Source organism: Puma concolor, chromosome A2 (assembly GCF_028749965.1).
Source record: "Puma concolor isolate L17-30 chromosome A2, mPumCon1.1.hap2, whole genome shotgun sequence".
Taxonomy (NCBI): Eukaryota; Metazoa; Chordata; class Mammalia; order Carnivora; family Felidae; genus Puma; species Puma concolor.
Window position 1 is genome coordinate 121,646,209 of NC_141668.1, and position 18,936 is coordinate 121,665,144.

At 39.0% G+C, this 18,936-nt stretch overlaps 1 protein-coding gene and 1 long non-coding RNA gene across 10 annotated transcripts in view; one reads left to right on the forward strand and one right to left on the reverse strand.

The window, feature by feature from the left end:
- The window catches only part of LOC147583486 (uncharacterized), an 813,850-nt gene extending 796,609 nt beyond the window's left edge, over nucleotides 1-17,241 (forward strand). For all 3 annotated transcript variants that reach the window (XR_015248270.1, XR_015248269.1, XR_015248271.1), the window contains one exon: nucleotides 16,432-17,241. This is a non-coding gene — a long non-coding RNA (uncharacterized LOC147583486). The remainder of the gene's footprint in view (nucleotides 1-16,431) is intronic.
- Nucleotides 1-18,936, reverse strand: part of GRM7 (glutamate metabotropic receptor 7) — a 900,471-nt gene that overhangs the window by 87,618 nt on the left and 793,917 nt on the right. The gene's annotated exons all lie outside the window — the stretch shown is intronic.

Below are 18,936 nucleotides of genomic sequence, written 5' to 3' on the forward strand. Positions count from 1 at the left end.
TTCCATTTGAAGCCTAGATAATGATGTGGTATAATTATTATAAAAATAACAATCTATTATCACCACTATGAAATTACCAATTATTATAGGATTCATGTTGGCTTAGAACATTTCTCCTTATTAAAGTAGTACCCCTCATCCCCCCCTTTTTTTTACCTGTAGTAGAAAGAAATTTGTGTGGAAAATGACATAGGCTGTATTATATAATGAAGAAGAGATTTGGGAAGGAGGATGGTGAACAGTTGGATTCACTCAGCAATCACTTTTCACCGAAATGTCAATGCTGCTCATCTTCCCCAAAGAAAGACACATAAATCTGTTAAAAATGTAGTGGTGTAAAAGCATCTCATGCAAGTAAGGCAGGAAGGTGAGGGGGTGGGGGGAGGGTGGTGGTGGTGGTGGTGGTACTGCACTATCTGTGCATCTACTTTGTTCTGTATCTCCACTACCTTGAACCACTTAGCAAAACAAAACAAATACCCACCTCTCAACCAGGAGGCAGGAAATTTGTCTTGTTTGTTTAATGTTTATTTATTAGAGAGAGAGAGAGGGGAGGGATACAGGATTTGAAGCAGGCTATGTGCTGACAGTGGAGAGCCTGATGCAGGGCTTCAACCATGAGATCATGGCCTAAGCTGAAGTCAGATGCTTAGCTGACTGAGCCACCCAGGCACCCCAAAATTTGTCTTTTTTGAAAATATTTACCTAAAATGTTGGTTTTACCACCCTGGTCACATGCAATACACAGTTAAGTTGAAGAAAATCTTAATTTGATCAGAGGGAGTCACTTCCTTGCAGAGTGAGCCTGGCCTGATCAGCCAGACACACAATGCCCAGGGGCGGGCATGAAGAGAGTCAGTGCCGCCTTTGGTGTGTTCCATTAACCAAAGAGCAGGCCCCTCTGACTTTGAATGATAGGGAACTCTGGCATGAGGCTGAACAAATGCTATGAATACCACACTCTGCCTGTCACCAACTCCCAGAAGACTTATTTTTTATAATGTCAGTAAGCCCATCCCTTTGTAAGAAAGTACAGTTTGTATGAAGCTTAGCTTAACTAAATCTGAAGAACTGTAGGTATCTTTGAAGGAGGAAACGTCTGTGCTTTGGCTATTATGGGAAATTAGCCTCTTCTCTTTTTTTTTTTTTTTTTTTTTTTAGTTTATTTATTTTGAGAGAGAGAGAGCATGAGTGGGGCGGGGGGGGGAGAGAGAGAAGCCCAAGCAGACTCTGCAGTGTAAGCAGGGAAACTGATGCAAAGCTTGAATCCACGAACCTTGAGGTCATGACCAGAGCTGAAGTCACAAAGTCAGACACTAACCAACTGAGCCACCCAGGCTCTCCATAGGAAATCAGCCTCTTGATCCTCATTGTGTCCCAGGTGTCTATGTCTTTCCTTTCTCTATTAAGCACTTTACCTCCTTTCTACCTCCCCCACCAAACAACAACAAAACCCAACTATTTTCCTATAACAAACATAAAAAATAAAGTAGACATAGTTTATAACTTAAAATCATAGCCACATAAAAAAGAAAGGATTCTCACATTTCTTTCTTTCTCAGAACTTCCTCTGGGAGCTCCCAAATCACTTAGACTCAAAGGATAGAGAAAGATTATACATTGCTTTGGAGATCCTGCCATACAAATCAACTTTGTCCCAGTTTATTTCTAGGTTGGTTAGTGAGCAACTGGGGCATTATTATGAAATGTCAGATATGCCTAGTGAGCTTCAAAAGCCAAATCACTCCCCTCTTGTTGAAGTTCTCTTTTTGTAGGGCTAAATAAATAACACATATAATAATCTCAAGTAGACTTGAATACTTTTAATTTGTCCTCTTTCCTGCTACCTCCCCAATCCATTTCTTCCATGATCTACCTCATCTCCTTCAACAGCAGTGTCATCTGTTTAAGCCACTGATGGTCTTTCCATCCTCCCTTCCTCCCATTCCCCAGATCCAACCTGCAGCACATCATGTCTGTTGATTCCAAATCTCTGTCTATTCAACTCTATCTCACAGGCCACCATTATCTCTGGCCTAGAAGACTCCTAGGTAGTCTTCATTTTCACTCTTGTTCCCTCTACAATGCAAAGAGAAGGATTTTTTTTTTACTTTAAATTATATAACCCTCATGCTTAAAAATCTTTTATTGGTTTTCCATAATATCTACAGTAAATTCTAGACTCCTCATCATAGTCTACACTGCTTCTGCACATTCTGGCCCCTGTCTCCTTGCAGTTTCTCCAACAATTCAGTCTCTCTTCTGGTTGAGTTAGTTGGGCAAGGAGGTTCAGGTGGATGTACTATAAAAAAACTGTTTTCTGAGAAATGTAGAGGAAGAAAGAAAACAAAAGAGGATGCACCTGTTATTCCTAAGAGAAAGGAAGGGGCTGGTTCAAAGCTGACCAAGTAGGAGGCCATAGTCAGTCAGAGACACTGTGATTTGGAAGCAAGAAGGAGGAAACATAAGTTTTCTAGGCTGATTCTTGTAAGATGGGTGTCCATATCCACTTCGTCATACCTACTTGGGTTCTTCTTTTGGTCCATCAATATAGTCATACATCTATCCATTTAGCAAACTCTCATGGAACACTAACCATGGTCAGACAGAATGAAAAGCCGAGGAAACATTAGGACAAAAGAAGAATACAAATAGCACTTTGGACCCAACTAATCTAAAAGTGCATGCTCGTGATGCAGCACCGAGACTCAGGCCCTTTTCCTGTCTCAGCCCTTGAAAATGACTTCGAGAATACAGACTTTCCATGACTCCCTGATTAAACAGTTCAGCTGTGGACCTAAACTTCTTTAGCCTAGGAAAGTGTCTTTTTTTTGACTAAAAGAAACAAAAAAAAAAAAGGAGGGTTCACTAGAACCATTTACTGTCAGAGATTCTAAGCCCACACTCCTATTTATAATATATGCACACATGTACACATACCCTTCCCTCATCCCCCCCAAAATAATGAAGCAGAGAGAATATGCAGCTGGCTTTGTTGGGCATGGAGAACCAGGCGAAGGCTGTTGACAAAAACAAATTACAAGCATGTCTTTGGCCCCATGTGTACTGTGTGACACTAACAAGGCCCGTCAAAAAGTTGGATATTGGATCTGACAGGACTAAGTGGCCTGTGATGGCCTGAAAATAGACTGTGGCCCACCCAAGCAAACACACTGGAAGGAGGGAAAAAGCAGCCAGTGTGACAGTTGTGGAACATGGACCCTGTATGGACACAAAGACCTGTCTTTTTTCATTAGATCGGGAAACTGCTCATTAGATTTAAGTCTAAAACCAGGAGAGAAAAAGGAATAGAGAGATGTAATGTCCTGATAGATTTTAAACATATTTATGAGAGCTTAACCAAAAGACCTTCTGATTTAAAACAACCAACCAGATGCTCCCCAGACGATAACAAAATAAAATAGCTTATTTATGCAGGGACTGGGTGTGATAAATTCTGTGTCAACCTACTCCCAAATAGCAGGAGGCTTTGGACACTGAAAGGAAAATTGGGGTCAGATTGGGGAAGATTACCACCTGCAGAGGCTAAATGCAAAGTCTGATAGCTCAGTCATAAACGGGTCCACAGGGTTCATTTTCAATTCTCTTTCCCAGCAGCACATAGAACCTCTGCTGCTTTTTCCAGCATTACACTTAGGGAGCCAAGTTAAGACTGCATATCTTAAGACTCAGTGACTTGTAGATATTGGCTTGTCAATTAGGTTTCAGGGGTCTAGAAGACAGAGAATGTAGACTTCCTAAATCATTATTTCATTTTTTCAGGGGTTAGCAAGAAATTCACTTTCTGTAGACTCTGATCCATCTGTCTCAATTCAGAAAGTAGTCACTGGTTCTTGAGGCAAGGTCTGCATTATGTCTCTCACCTAATGTCATACAATAGTCATTTGGGGGGAACTTGAAAGGGAGAGCCAGCCTCGGAGAGGATGCAACCTTAGCAATATGGAACTTTGCTCCTCCTTTTTTTCCCTCTGTTTCAGGCTGAATCCCTAGCTGAACAGGGCTTCTGTAGAAAGGTGTATCTGCTGATGAGGCTGAGGGCAGCCCTGTGAATCTTACTGGAAATCCAGGCAGGAGGTGGTTCAGTGAGAAACTGAGCAAGGACCAAACCAGATTTTATTCTCTAGACTTGGCCCAGAAGGGAGACGAAAGCCCATGTGAATTCCTCTGGAATAAAGAAATATTTTTTCTTGTAAGCCAACAAAACTGTCTGGACTGCTTGTAGATTGGCAAAGTTGTTGGAGCAATTTTCTAGATAAGATGGGTCTGAAACTGCCTGGAAAAATCCAGATAATTGAGGCCAAATCAGTTTCTTTTTTTTTAATTTGTATTTAATTAATTAATTAATTAATATGAAATTTATTGTCAAACTGGTTTCCATACAACACCCAGTGCTCATCCCAACGGATGCCCTCCTCAATACCCATCACCCACTCTCCCCTCCCTCCCACCCTGTCATCAACCCTCAGTTCTCAGTTTTTAAGAGTCTCTTATGTTTTGGCTCCCTCAACTTTTTTTTTCTTCCCCTCCCCCATGGTCTTCTGTTAAGTTTTTCAGGATCCACATAAGAGTGAAAACCTATGGTACCTGTCTTTCTCTGTATGACTTATTTCACTTAGCATAACACTCTCCAGTTCCATCCACATTGCTACAAAAGGCTATATTTTATTTCTCATTGCCACGTAGTATTCCATGGTGTATATAAACCACAATTTCTTTATCCATTCATCAGTTGATGGACATTTAGGCTCTTTCCATGATTTGGCTATTGTTGACTGTGCATCAGCACTCCTGTATCCCTTGGGTAAATTCCTAGCAATGCTATTGCTGGGTCATAGGGTAGCTCTGTTTTTAAATTTTTGAGGAACCTCCACACTGTTTTCCAGAGCGGCTGCACCAGTTTGCATAACCAACGGTGCAAGAGGGTTCCCGTTTCTCCACATCCTCTCCAGGATCTATAGTCTCCTGATTTGTTCATTTTGGCCACTCTGACTGGCGTGAGGTGATATCTGAGTGTGGTTTTGATTTGTATTTCCCTGATGAGGGAGCGACACTGAGCATCTTTTCATGTGCCTGTTAGCCATCTGGATGTCTTCTTTAGAGAAGTGTCTATTCATGTTTTCTGCCCATTTCTTCACTGGATTATTTGTTTTTTGGGTGTGGAGTTTGGTGAGTTCTTTATAGATTTTGGATACTAGCCCTTTGTCCGATATGTCATTTGCGAGGCCAAATCAGTTTCTATGGTAAGTGATCAGGATAAATGGTTCACACTGTCATTTTCTCCAGCTGAAATTCCCAGGACTATCCTTTCAAAGACAGTGAAATGAAATAATATGTTGCAGTATTTAGCATGGTGAGGAATAAAGATTTAGGAATAAAGAATTGTTCCTCGGTTTCTGTACCTTTTAATATTCTGGGAACTTGTCTGGAAGGCAATTGAATTATTTAGGTAACTTGACAAAAGGAATAAAGAAAACTCATGTTACTTTCTGACATAATGTATATCAAATCGTGACCAGGAGATAACTGAAGGATTAGATCTGGGCTATTAAAATGGACCATTTCTGCAAATTATATTACCGGAAGATCTGTAGTCATAGAAACATGTTCAAGCACGTCTGTAGCTTCATCTGTATTCTATCTTGTGTTCTATCAGTATCCTGGCCAACATACATACTTAACTGTACTTGAGAATCATAATAAAGGTCATAATTGGTGTATATCAAATCTGACAATTTTCTCTTCAAGGCCCCATATAGAAAGATAAGACCATAGAGTGGCCCTGCCCCTTAGATGACCATCCAGTCACACTTCTCACATAGGAAGGATGTGGTAGAGAAGTGAACGTACTGCACCTACTGTCAGTGGGTAAATGGACTTGAAAAAGATATAGCCCTCTCTCTCTCTCTCTCTCTCATCAAAATGTAAAACAGCTAGGCACTGGGGTACAATGATTATAATGATGATAATGATATTAACAACCTCTTGCTTTTATGATTTATGATTTATAAAGTGCTTTTCACTTATATTATCTCTGACCCCTGCCACACAATCCTGCATGGTAAGTGTTATTAGCCTCATTTGACAGTCTTTAAAAAAAAAAAAAAAAAAGAGCAAGGCTTTAAGATGGACTCTGTAACCTGGTAGCCACCAGTGGCATGCATAACGTGTTTAAAAATCTCAAGATCTGGCCACCATTTCTCTACAGCTTTGTGGGGACAGACACCCTTAAACACAACATGGGTGCTTTTGTTTGTCACTATACTGTCCATATATACATAAATCATACACACACAATGTATGTTGATATAGATACCTACTGCGCCCTATCGTCCATGACTGCCCTGTTTCTTCACTAAGCTCCCTACCCAGTACCTGTAGACACTAGAGTTGGCAACCAGTTCTCCAGAAGGATAAGAAATGTGTCCAAGATCAAAAGGTGGTACAAGTGAAGTCTGAAATCAGAATTCTGGTACCAAGTCTATCTCGGCTTGTTTTTATGGAGTTACTCTCAAAAAGAATGGTCTAATTTAGATTTTGGAATCCTAGGTAAGATGTCCAAGAATCTGAAATTTGAACAATCACCCAGGATGTGATGTGACTGAATGCAAGGAAAACCATCTAGGGATCCCCTTGGTCATTTGACTAAACTAGTCTGCCTCTCTCTCATTAAATCATTAAGTCTTTAGAAACACACACTCACACAGTGCTGTGCTCTCTGGTTCTGGATGATGTCATTCTTTTAGGACCTTAGCTTCATTAATTACTTGTAGAATGGGTTAATATTTGCCTCCTTTCTGCCATTTGGGTATTGATATTTGCCACACTTGTTCAATAAATATTTGATGAATGGATACCTACCTGGTGATACGGACTATGCTTTGCTGTGGGGAACCAACATCACAGTGTAGAAGTGGTTATTTACTTGAGCTGTCCAACTATCAAATCCAAGTGACGCTGAGCTGTGGGTGTGTACTATACCAAAGGTACTTCATGACTTACTGACTTAACTCATGTCAGTAGGCACAGCCTTTATCAGGGTCCACATTGAACTCACATGGTTTATCAATTCCCATGACCTCATTCCTTTTGTAGTGGCCCTCAAATATTCACATTCATTTGACTAAAGGTCTTCTTTTTCAAAAGTAACCCCAGGATTTCATTTTTCAGACAATGCATTATGAAAGTAGGCAACTGCTCAAATGCCAAGTTTTAACTAAAATTATTTCACTTGTTTGCATGAGATTGAGAATAGCTATAATATTTGCTCTTGTCTATGAGAATATATAGATGTGTATACCTATGTTTTATACCCTCCTGATCATTTATTTTGAGATCCTTAGAGAAACAAAAGGTGAATATAAGCTCTAACCCTCTCTAAAATTTTGAAAGTTGACTAAGTACTTGGTACTGAGAATGTGGTTCCAGGACCCACTTACTGAGATTTTGCTCCAAATGTAGTTTCTTAGGCCTAAATTTACATTAATAAGATCCCCAGATTATTTCTATGTACATTAAAGTCTGATAAGTGCTGATTTAGATTCCTTGTTAATAGTTCCAATTAACCTCATTGTGGTAATAATTTCCATATATACATAATTCATATGTACTTGATATACATATATCAAGTCATCAAATTGTAAACCTTAACACTACACAATGATATAGATTCATTCTATCTCCAGAAATCTAGAATTAAAAAAAAACAAAAAAACAAAAAACAGTTCCCAAGATGTGGCTGTTTTGGTATGTGCATTCATCTAAGGACCTTTTAGATACAGAAAGCTAGGCAGTAGGAAGTGGAAAGTGTTAAGGAGTATCTACACGCTGACCTTTTCCATCATTGTGATTTCAAATTAATATGTTTGGGAGAGTGTGGGCACATAGAACATGAAAAGGATAATGCAAAAAATATTTCCTTATAAATTTATATTCTTTATACATCTAGGACACTAATACCATATGCATTATACATGTTTCCAATGTTTATCAAAATTTTTGTTTTAGGTAGTCAAATAATTGGACATTATTATTTTTACTATGTTGAGAACAGTGAATCTCAACTTTGGTTACATAGTGGAATCACCTGGGATGCTTTAAAAACTATTGTAGCTTGGATTCTGCCCTTCCTCCATTACCCCTGATGTCTTGATTTGATTAGTCTGTTGTCCTACATGGGCACCAAGAGTTTCAAAAGCTCCCTAGGTGCTTCTATTGTGCAGTCAGGGTTGAGAACCATTGCCTAGAAAGTCTTTCTATATAGCAAGATCAGATCATATTCAGGTATGAGTATTTCATATTGTTTCATGGCTTTATTCATTACCAGTTTACCTTTTTAGTTAGTTATATGGTGTGATTTTGGGCTCAACCCAGGTCATAGTTACACTCTTTGAATACTGCAAGTGCTCTTTTCTTCTTATAATTCCTCTTATTTTTTTTATCTTTTCAATCCAACATATAATTGGCCTCACAATCAATTTGGAGACGACTTATTACTTCTTTGGTGTTACTTTCTGGTCCTTTACTACTGCAGTAATAGGTCCAAGAAAGTTCTGGTCTCAGGGAGTTGTAGGAAGAAGCAGGAAGGAATTAGGTTTACTGTCTCATTTGTCAACAGTCACTAATGGAAACTTAGCTCTTCACTGGCTAAATTGGTTACTGATTGAGTAAGATTCAACCATAGTCTGGACAATAATCACCAGAAAGGCCTATCAGCAACTTCCTTCTCTGTCTTTCCAGAGGCTCTAAAATTCTATTCTTGAACAGGTGCTCTATAATTAGGATTCCTCCACTTAGTCTTAAGTGGTTTTTGAATGGACAGAGAGGCTGTCAGAGGCAGACACATCTCATGATAGTCATTGTCGCAGCTTAGTTGAAAGTCAGAGATCTTGATGTTGCATTAGATAGTCCTCACTTCAGCTTGGAGACAAAGTAATATGCCTTTTCCCCATAAAAGCAGCTGCCATCACTGCAGAAGGCTTTGCAGCCTTGGCATAATTTTCCCCCTGTCCCATAAATTTTCCCTGCCCCATTAGATTGGCACTCAGTCCTAAGACTTTAGAAGCTTGAAGTACGAGGCTCTAGCTATTGCTATAAATAATATCTCTGCCTCTCTTCAGATTCACTTTATAAATAAACTAAAAGGGCAAACACAATATATATTCCCTCAAAATATTTGCTTGACTGGCATTCAGACTTTGCATTCTTCAACTTCATCACATTCCATTAGTTGGGAACAAGCTGAATTTTTGACATTTTCAACTTTATCACATTCCATTATTTGAGAACAAGTAGAATTTTTGACATTTTCATTTGAAATTTGTGGTCATAAAGTCCACAGAATGCAGGGCGTGGTAACCTGTCCCAGGCATATGGTCATGTCAAAATGCAGAATATCACTTCCCCAAACCTCGCATATTAAATCAATTCTCACAATGTAATAAGGTGCTATAGATATTGCTTTGCCTTCCTCTTTACATCCTGCCCAATAAAACCATCACCTCTATAAAATCCCTGGCCAGGTGGCATATAGTTTCACGGAGGATATGCTTTTCTGCTTATACTTGACCTTTCTCTTGAAGTCAGCTAATGACCCAAGGAAGGAATTTATCATTTGCTTAATTTAACAAATATGTATCATGTATCAAATATACTTTAAACCCTGTGTGGGGTACTGTGGGAGACAGGAGATAAATTAATTGCACCCTCTGCCTACATGAGATTACTTGTTAGGGGTGGACAAAAAAATAGATAAAGGCAAAGACTTCTTATAAGATGTGGCAACAAAGTGCTCCAGGAGTTCATCACTGTATATATGCAAGAATGAATCTCAGGAAAAGTTTTGAGTAAACCATCGAGACACAAAACAGTACATACTGTATAAATTCATCTATGTGATGTTCAAGAGCAGGCAGAATAATCTATGTTGACTGAGGCAAAATAATGGTTATTTGGAAATTGGTACTAATTGGAAAAAGACAAAGGCAACTTTCTGGGTAATGGAAACCTTTACCTTGTAAGTGATGGTTATACAAATGTCCATATTTGTCAAAATTCATCCCAAATACACTTAAGACCTGTGTATTTCACTTTGTTTTATATATATAATTAAAAAATAGGGGGTGCACCCTCGTGGCTCAGTCGTTAAGTGTTCAACTTTGGCTCAGGTCATGATCTCATGGTTTGTGAGCTCAAGGCCCAAATTGGGCTCTGTGCTGACAGCATACAGCCTGCTTGGGATTCTCTCTCTCTCTCCCCCTTCCTGACTTGTGTGCTCTCTCTCTCTCTCAAAAATAAATGAACATTAAAAAAATTAATATTGTAGCCAAATATCAGAGAAATTGAGATTGCAAACACTGGGTCCATTTTTTACTCAGAAAAAAGGGTTATTTCCTTGGGAGGCCTCCCTGTGCTGGGGTGGGCTGTGTGTGATACTAAATACCCGAAGAACTGGTGGGGACCCCACCTCTACTATCTTCAAGGTGTGATCTTGAGGAAATTTTTTAATCTGAGCTTTAGCTTCCTGTTCTGAGAAAGATAATGATGTCTACCTTAAAGAGTTATTTTCAGTATCAACTCAATTAATTGGTGTCAAAATGCATTATAAACTGTAAATCATTGAGGAAAACTGAGTAGCTGTCATTCCACTTCATAATGGTGAAGTCCCTATATTTGGTGAACCCACTATTTCCTCCATCGACGAATGTTTTCCCAGGAGACTTCAAAGCAGACTACTCTTTGCAAAGATTAATTTGTGATTCTGGAACTTGACCCTTCCCCCTGCCAAAAGGGCGTGGATCTATTAGAGTGAGGAAATGTGAAAAAAATGAGGCAGAAGTGGATAAGTGTGGAACTCATAGCTGAATACACTTTGAAGAGGACTTTTTCTTGTTTTCTGATCCTGTGTCTCAATTCTCTTGGATATGCCAAAGGGAAGTTATTGAGTTTGCTTAAGGGGGCTCTTGGTCCCTGGACACTGCAGTGCCTATAGAGGGCAAACATAGCTTTTAGAGTCTTATGAGGCCCATGTCAGAATTGTCAGATCAGGCGCTGTGATGGTTGCCCGCAATTGAAGATTGCCTCGAAGGCTCGCTCCCATGGGGGAGGATGCTCAGAATACCAGCCTGTCAGACTGTGCCTCTAAGTTTCACTGTTGATATTGCACTAGCTGTTGCTGTCACTGATGCATCCAGTTTACATGCTCTGGTGACAGAACAACACCACTGTTCAGGTTGACCAACCCTGTCACAGCAAGCAGTCTGCCACCAGGCCTTCCCCAGTTCAGTGCCTTTGTATCAGATGACTTCAAGCCCTGTTTCCAATCTAGGTGTGCCTCCTTTTTTACCCAATAGGTGGCAGGCTCCTGCCAAGCGCCGGCAGAGAGAATTTGTGCAAAGCAAGTTCTATTGTCCCATTGGTTTCCTTTGGAGCTGCAAAAAGGCTTATGTCTGACTGAGTTATTGATTGGGGGTGGTGCCTGGCATGTCAGAATTGCCATTCTCAGGGACATGCACAGTAAGCAAAGCCACGTATACTGTGACTAAATGGCTGGCTGAATGCGATCAATTCTTTTGCAAAGGAACATATCCTGATCAAGAAACCCTAATATACCTCTTCTTGAAGTTCAGATCCTCTTGCCTGGTGGGGGCATTCTGCAACTATTCCTCTTCCTAAACTCTGCATCCTACCCCAATACATGCATTTCTGGTAGACATTCTTTTGAGGTCATTTGAAAAAAAAAATGGACCAATAGTTTAGGATGTCTCAATTCATCTGGAATATTGTCATGTCATGACCACTAAGTTAAGGGCTATTTCCATAATCAAGGGAAAAGAATATTTTGGAATATGGAATTTGAGGAAATTATTGTATCTTAATAGAAATCATTACTTTTAGCAGAAGGAATGCTTAATGTTTTCATGATTTGCCAGCAACTCTGACAGGTTTACAACCTGGAGAAGACTTGGGCACTTGGGGTGACCCTTGGGTACTGAGATGTTTGTACATGAGTGAAGTGATTAGCACGTATACCACCATGAATCCGTTGTTTTCTCGGTGTCTACACAAACCTACTCTACGTGGAAATGTTCTTTATATGCAATAGACCCATGGCATTTAAGATAGGTATGTTGAGATACAATCACAGATATCCTTTTGGCAATTAATATTTATAATAAACTGTATGGTCTCTCTCCAGTTGCTGTCCTGATATAGACAAGCAGGTCTCTGCTTATTACCTTCATTGAGACCTGACCCTTAAGAATTGTTCTAGTATACTTCATGGAAATGTTTTTATGAATATGTGCTAATTTATCAAATAGTTGCAGTGTCTTTACTATGCCCAGGCCCCTAATAGATATTCAGGAAAATAAAGATGAATAGGACAGTCTCTGTCTTCATTTGGTTTAAGTCCAGCAGCAGAGAAAGAAAAGAACACTCACTCCAATATCTCTGTTAATATGACTGCAAGAAAGTGTAGGACCTGGGAAGTAGGGCAAGGGAAGACATAAAGTGAAGCTCCAGCTAAATCTTGAAAGATGAATAGGAGTTAGCTACGTGGACAAGATCAGAAAGGGTATTTCTGGCAAGATAAGCCATCTACAGTTAAAATTTGCCATAAACAGATTTTGAAGAAATCCCTTTCTAAAATTTGCTGGTTCTGATAACATAGCATATTTTATTTTTTAAAATGATGAATAAGTCAGATATACTTTTGTGGCAGAGTGAATTAGCTTGTACAGGTTTGCAGCAATTTTGGCTTTGGATCATGATAGTATTACACCAAAGAATCTGGGCCTTAGATCAGTGTGAATAGCTCCTAACAAAGATCGAAGTAATTATCTACTGAAGATGTTACCTGCAAACACAGCAGGGCATTCTATAGTTTTCAGCTGAGAAATAATGAATTTCATCTTAAACACCAGTGACGATATCATCTAGAAAAGTTAATTAAAGATGCCATTTCATTAAAGAATTAGCCTGGTGTGACAGCCCCATTCCTCAAAGTTCCTGATGAAACAGACATTGTTTAACATCCCTCAAGTTCTGCTTGACTTTAACCAGTTTTCTTTAGTCATTGGAGAGATTTAATCCACCTACACCTGCTAGGTTCACTCTTCACGATTTTCAAGTCCCATCTTTTCACTGATGTTGTTTAGGAGTTACAAATTCCCACCTTCTTCCTATCTATAGACTATCTATAGTCGTATTGTGGTACATGGTAGGTAGTAGCCAGATGTGCTATTTAAATTGAATTAAAATTAAATATTTCATTCCTCACTTATACAAATCACATTTTAAGTACTCAATAGCCACCTGAGGCTGTGGCACCATACTTGGCAATGCACATATAGAACATTGTGATCATCACAGAAAATTCTATTGGGCACTGCTGATCAATGAGTACCCATGATTAATCCCACTTAGCCATATTACAAGAGTATTAGGTAATGCTCTTAAAGAGATCTTTTGTACCTCTTAAAAACTATTATTTTCTTTCAATATACTATTCAAAATCTGACCACTTACTAGTAAACTTGAAAGATCTATAGTTGTTTCATTTTTTTAAGTGCAAAATCAAATCCCAACCATTCCCACCCTTAGTGAAAATTTGACAATGTGTTTAAAACATAGCATATGCTTTCAGTTTGCAATGTGAAAAACACATGGAGATGTTTTTGTGGCTGTTTGTTTAGAAAATAGGTTCCTAATTGGCCCAGGAAATAAGATGATATGTGACAAATTACTTGATTATAAGCAGTTGGAAGTGGTGGACATATCAGAAGTGTGAGTAAACTGCCTGCTATAGAATAAGATTAGTTACACAGATGTGAGCTGAAACTTATTGCTTCTTTCAGATTACATTGTCAGCCAAGTCATCCAAATGTCACCCTAGACATAGAATGAAGGGAAACAGGAAATGGACATTTGGTATGATACCATGAGCTAGGCACAATGTTGGCGGTTCTATGTATCTGTGGAATGAAATCTACCATGCTTCTTAACTACTAAATTAATAGCATCTTGGTGAACAAAAAGTAAGCATAATGCATAGGACAAATTGGGATATATTCTCTTAGGCTGCTGGCAATGTCTATTGTTATACATACATCCCAAGGTCAAGGAGTAGGACATTGCTAATTAAGAAAGAACCCTATTTATTGGAACGTAATTAAGTTGATGAAAATGAACTATAACAAAAGATGCAAAAAATAATTAAAAAGAAAAGGTCAGCTTGAAAGGGTCTTGTTGATAAATCATGGGGTGCATACAAAGAAATAATGTAATGGGAATGCCTTGCAGGGAAAGAACATCAATGATAATTTGGAAATTTTTGTTAGTGCCTTCTAACAGGCTAGTGTGCATAGCACAAAAAAATGAAACTAGTTTGATGTGGTTTGTAAAAGCTGCCAGGAATACTGCAGGGTCAGAAAAGTTTTCAATATTGAGGATTACAGTAATTCCTGTTTTATTCCTCTTTCCTCCTAACCACCTCCTCCTTTTTTACACGTACTCTGCTCTGCACACCAGCTTCTCTGTTATTTTTTCTCATAATTCTTGTCTCTCCTGTTCTCCTAATTTATAGCCCCATAATTTATTTTTATTTTATTATTATTTTTAATGTTTACTTATTTATTTTTGAGATAGAGTAAGCTCACAAGCAGAAGAGGGGCAGAGAAAGAGAGGGCTCTGAGTGGTCAGTGGAGAGCCCAACATGGGGCTTGAACCCACAAACTGAGATCACGACCTGAGCCACCTAGGTGTCCTTGTTTTTTTTTAATGTTATATTTATTTTGAGAGAGAGGAGAGAGTGCATTTGGGGGAGGGGCAGAGAGAGGGAGACACAGAATCTGCAGCAGGCTCCAGGCTCTGATCTGTCGCAGGGCTGGAACCCACAAATTGTGAGATCATGACCTGAGCCAAAGTCTGAAGCTTAACTGAGCCACCCAGGCACCCTTTTAGCAGTATATTTTAATGGTTAAAACATAGACTCTGAAATGAAAGCACCTTATTTCAAATCCTGAACATCACTTGCTAGCCATGTATCTTTGGATAAGTTACTAAACCTCACTAAGCCCTCAGTCTCCTCATCTATAAAATGAGGATAGCAATACCTACTACATCAAGTTGATAGGAGTATTAAATGAGTAACAGAACAATCATGAAAATTCCTGGGACACAGCAAGTTCTTTGTGCGTGCATGCCATCATTAGCAAAATGTGCTATTTTCAGGAAAGCTTTATGGCACTTGTTCCCAAGTCCACATTTTGGTCACGTGATCATTATAAGCAAGTGTATCTCCTATTCCCTCATTGGCTAGGACCATTCTAGATTTTGATGCCCGTTTTATCTTAGTACCAAGTTTGTATAGACATCAATCCACATTTGTGGATGAATGATTGATTCCACCATCTTTTGGTAGTCATTCGACACTAGTCCATTTTGTTTTTATTTCTATCAAAGCATAATCTTATTTTCTGTGTATGGTTCTTCAGGTTATCCTGTAAAACTCAAGATTGGCTATCAACACTGTACATGATATTAAGGAGTAAAAATGTTTTCCTTCAGACACTTCTTGCTCTATCGTTAATTAAAAATAGATTCACTAAGATCTTTCTTTTTAAAGTAAGTTTAAAACACATTAAATGCAAACTTTGATAACTAAGTTTAGGCTAAGGAATAGATTCTAGACTGAAGGTGGTCAAGGAGAGCAAATGAATTTGACAGACATGTAGGAGATAAAACATGATACTTAACATGGAAGAAGTTGTTAAAAACAAAACAGGCCCCAAATGGAGTGGCTTATGCTAAACCTCACATCTCCACACCAAGATTCAGTTGTAGTTTCAGCTCTCCCAGTTAATCAGGAATTGCCTGATCAGCATTAGTTAGGAAATCCATCTGATAGATGCCCCAAAGGAAAGTGACCTTGCTACAACCAGTCTGCTTTTGGCTAGTATAACTCTCTTGTCCCCACTACCTTCTGCTTATAGAAGTCTTTCATTTTGTAAAGCTTCTTGTAGCTCCTTTCCATATGCTAGATGGGATACTGCCCAACTCAGAAATTGTTGAATAAATCCAAAAAGATCTTTACAATTAATTCAGTTGAACTTTGGCTTCTAATGAAGTTAATATTGTTCTTGATAATAGTAATTAAAATATGTTGACATAGAATAAGATTTTACTGAATTCTCACTCTTCATTAACAGATATTTAATACATTCTTTTTGATCCCCATTTTACAGGTTGGAAAGTAATCTTCAGTAATCTTCACATTTCACACACATCTTATCACTTACCCATTTTGATTTTGTACCATCATCAGTTCTTTTTAAATGAAATAGAATCTAAGGGCAGGTTTGGATGCAAATTAATTTTCCCATACTGATGGGGCTCTTGTCGTATTTTCCATAGGATTCTATCCCTTTACTTTGTATCCCCTGTAAGCACAAGTGAAACACGCAGAGGGCCTTCACACAATAGAATGAGTAATGATGCTGACTTGGTCCTAAAATGTAAGTACTATATCTTCCATGCTTAAAATTGTCCAAAGGTTTCCTGCCACACTTTTTTTTAATGTTTATTTATTTTTGAAAGACCAAGACAGAGCACAAGCTCAGGAGGCGCAGAGAGAGAGAGGGAGACACAGAATTTGAGACAGGTTCCAGGCTCTGAGCTATCAGCACAGAGCCCAATACGAGGCTTAAACCCATAAACCTGTGAGATCATGACCTGAGTTGGACACTTATCCAACTGAGCCACCCAGGCACCCCCCTACCACACTTATAATAAAATCCATACTCCTATCAGCCCTCGAGTCCCTCCACTCACACTGGCCTGCTTTAATTCCATGAATAGATCAACATTTGCCTCAAGCTGGGCCTAAGTATTGGTCTTTGTGTAACACTTCTATATTCACCATGATCCTTTTAGGTCTTCTCTTAAATATCACCTCCTAAAAGATGCTTCCCCTAACCCTTTAACATTAATTAAATCCAATTCTATGAATTTCTCTTACCTAGTGTCATATTTGTTTCCTTTGTGATATTTATAATAACTTAAAAATACACATGTATTGATTTGTTAGTTTCTTTATATATTAATCTAGCTAAACCAAGGGCAATTTTGTACATACCTCTCCACCTGGGGGATATTTGGCAAAGTCTGGAGACCTTTATTATTGTTCCAATCAGGTAAGGGAGGTTATTACTGGCATCTCGCGGGTAGGGGCCAGGGATATTGTTTAATATCCTATGATGCACAGGACAGTTCTACTTCTCCCCATCCCCCAAAAGAATTAACCAAAATGAAATGTCAATAATACTGAAGTTGAAAAACTCAGATCTAGTTCCATCATTATACTGAAAGCTTAATGAAGGCTGTCCCTTCTCTGGCTTATTCATCATTGTGGTCCCACAACCCAGCAAATGATCCTAGCGGATGAATTAGTGAGTAATATAAAGAAAGAGGGGAAGGTGGGTGAAGTTCTTAACACCCAGAGGCCCTCCAAATGCAGAGATCTCAGATTCTACCAGGAGTCTCATCCCATTTGGGGGGTGGGGGGAGGTGTTCCACTTAAGTAAGTATCCTTAGCTGGGACTCTCCAATACTCATCATTGCAGGTTACTTCCACCTGAGGCACAAGTATTCGTCTATTTGAATCTTTGTCATGTAAGAAGCCAGAGATTTGTAGCAGAAACAGACTTAACCAAAAGTGAACATCACAGGGCACAAAGAGAAAAAAGGACAGTGGGTTCCAGCCAGCTATTTGCCCACTGGTGGTTTGGTGTAATAGTGCACCATCCATCTTCTACATTACATGGGTCATTGGAGGGGCCAGTTGTATTCCTGTTGTCTGGTCCCCACAGCTGAAAAAATGAATGGTCTCAGCCTCAGAGGTCTGTTTGGCAAGCAGTTGGCTGTGAAACAGACTACAGATCCAGAGGGGACTAAAATGAGGGCTTTACAGGAATTTCCCTTTTATAATATCTAAGTGTTGCAGTGATTATCATGTTTGGCATTTCTGGAAAAGTCATATTATTAAATAAGAATTCCTCATTCACCTATTGGACTAGACACTTGGTGGCAACATAATCAGACAAAAAGTTAAAAGTATGTAACATACATCTAATGCCCCCAAATGCCAAAATAATGTCAAATATGCAGCTATTCCCTGAGGGTCAAGAGTTTCATCCCAAATTTGTAGGTCTAAGAAATTGGGAGATATGACGTAAGCCTAACTGTTCTGGGTAAAGTTAGGCTTTTCTTCTATAAAGGAATTGCTTGATTTCACCGATAATGCCAAATGTTGTCACTGGAGACAGGTCAGCTCACCAAAGCACAGAGGTAGGATGATGATACCAATGAATTCTAAGGGACCAGCCAAATCTGCTATTTCCAGTTCCAAGTGATTTCTAAAAGCCTTCATGAAGTGAGAGAAAACATTTTTGGATAGCAACCATCCATCCCTTGCCCCTTATCTTCCCTCCATCTTGTCAGCAGAAGTACACCTGGAAATGCTGTCAGTGTGGTGGGTGAGCTCCACAGAGATGCAGGTCACCAATGAAATCTGATTTGGTAATCAGTGGTATTTTGTAAATTTGCACCACATTGGCCATGTACTAAAAATACTGAGGTAACTCAGTGATTCTATTGTCACTCTTGTTTGTGTCTGATCAAACATCTTAGGAAGACTACCCAGTCTGATAGAGCAGATGGAAATTATTACCCCCTACCCTGTGTTTGTAAGGGGGCTTTCTTTCATGAGTCTTTCCCCACCCTCAAGTCATTTAACCTCTATAATGGAAATCATCCTTGTCATTAAAAATTGGGGGGCAAAAAAAGCACAGTATCATGCATATGTACAAATGACTGCACCTCAGGCTAAATTTTAGATGTCAGATTATACTAACAATGTAA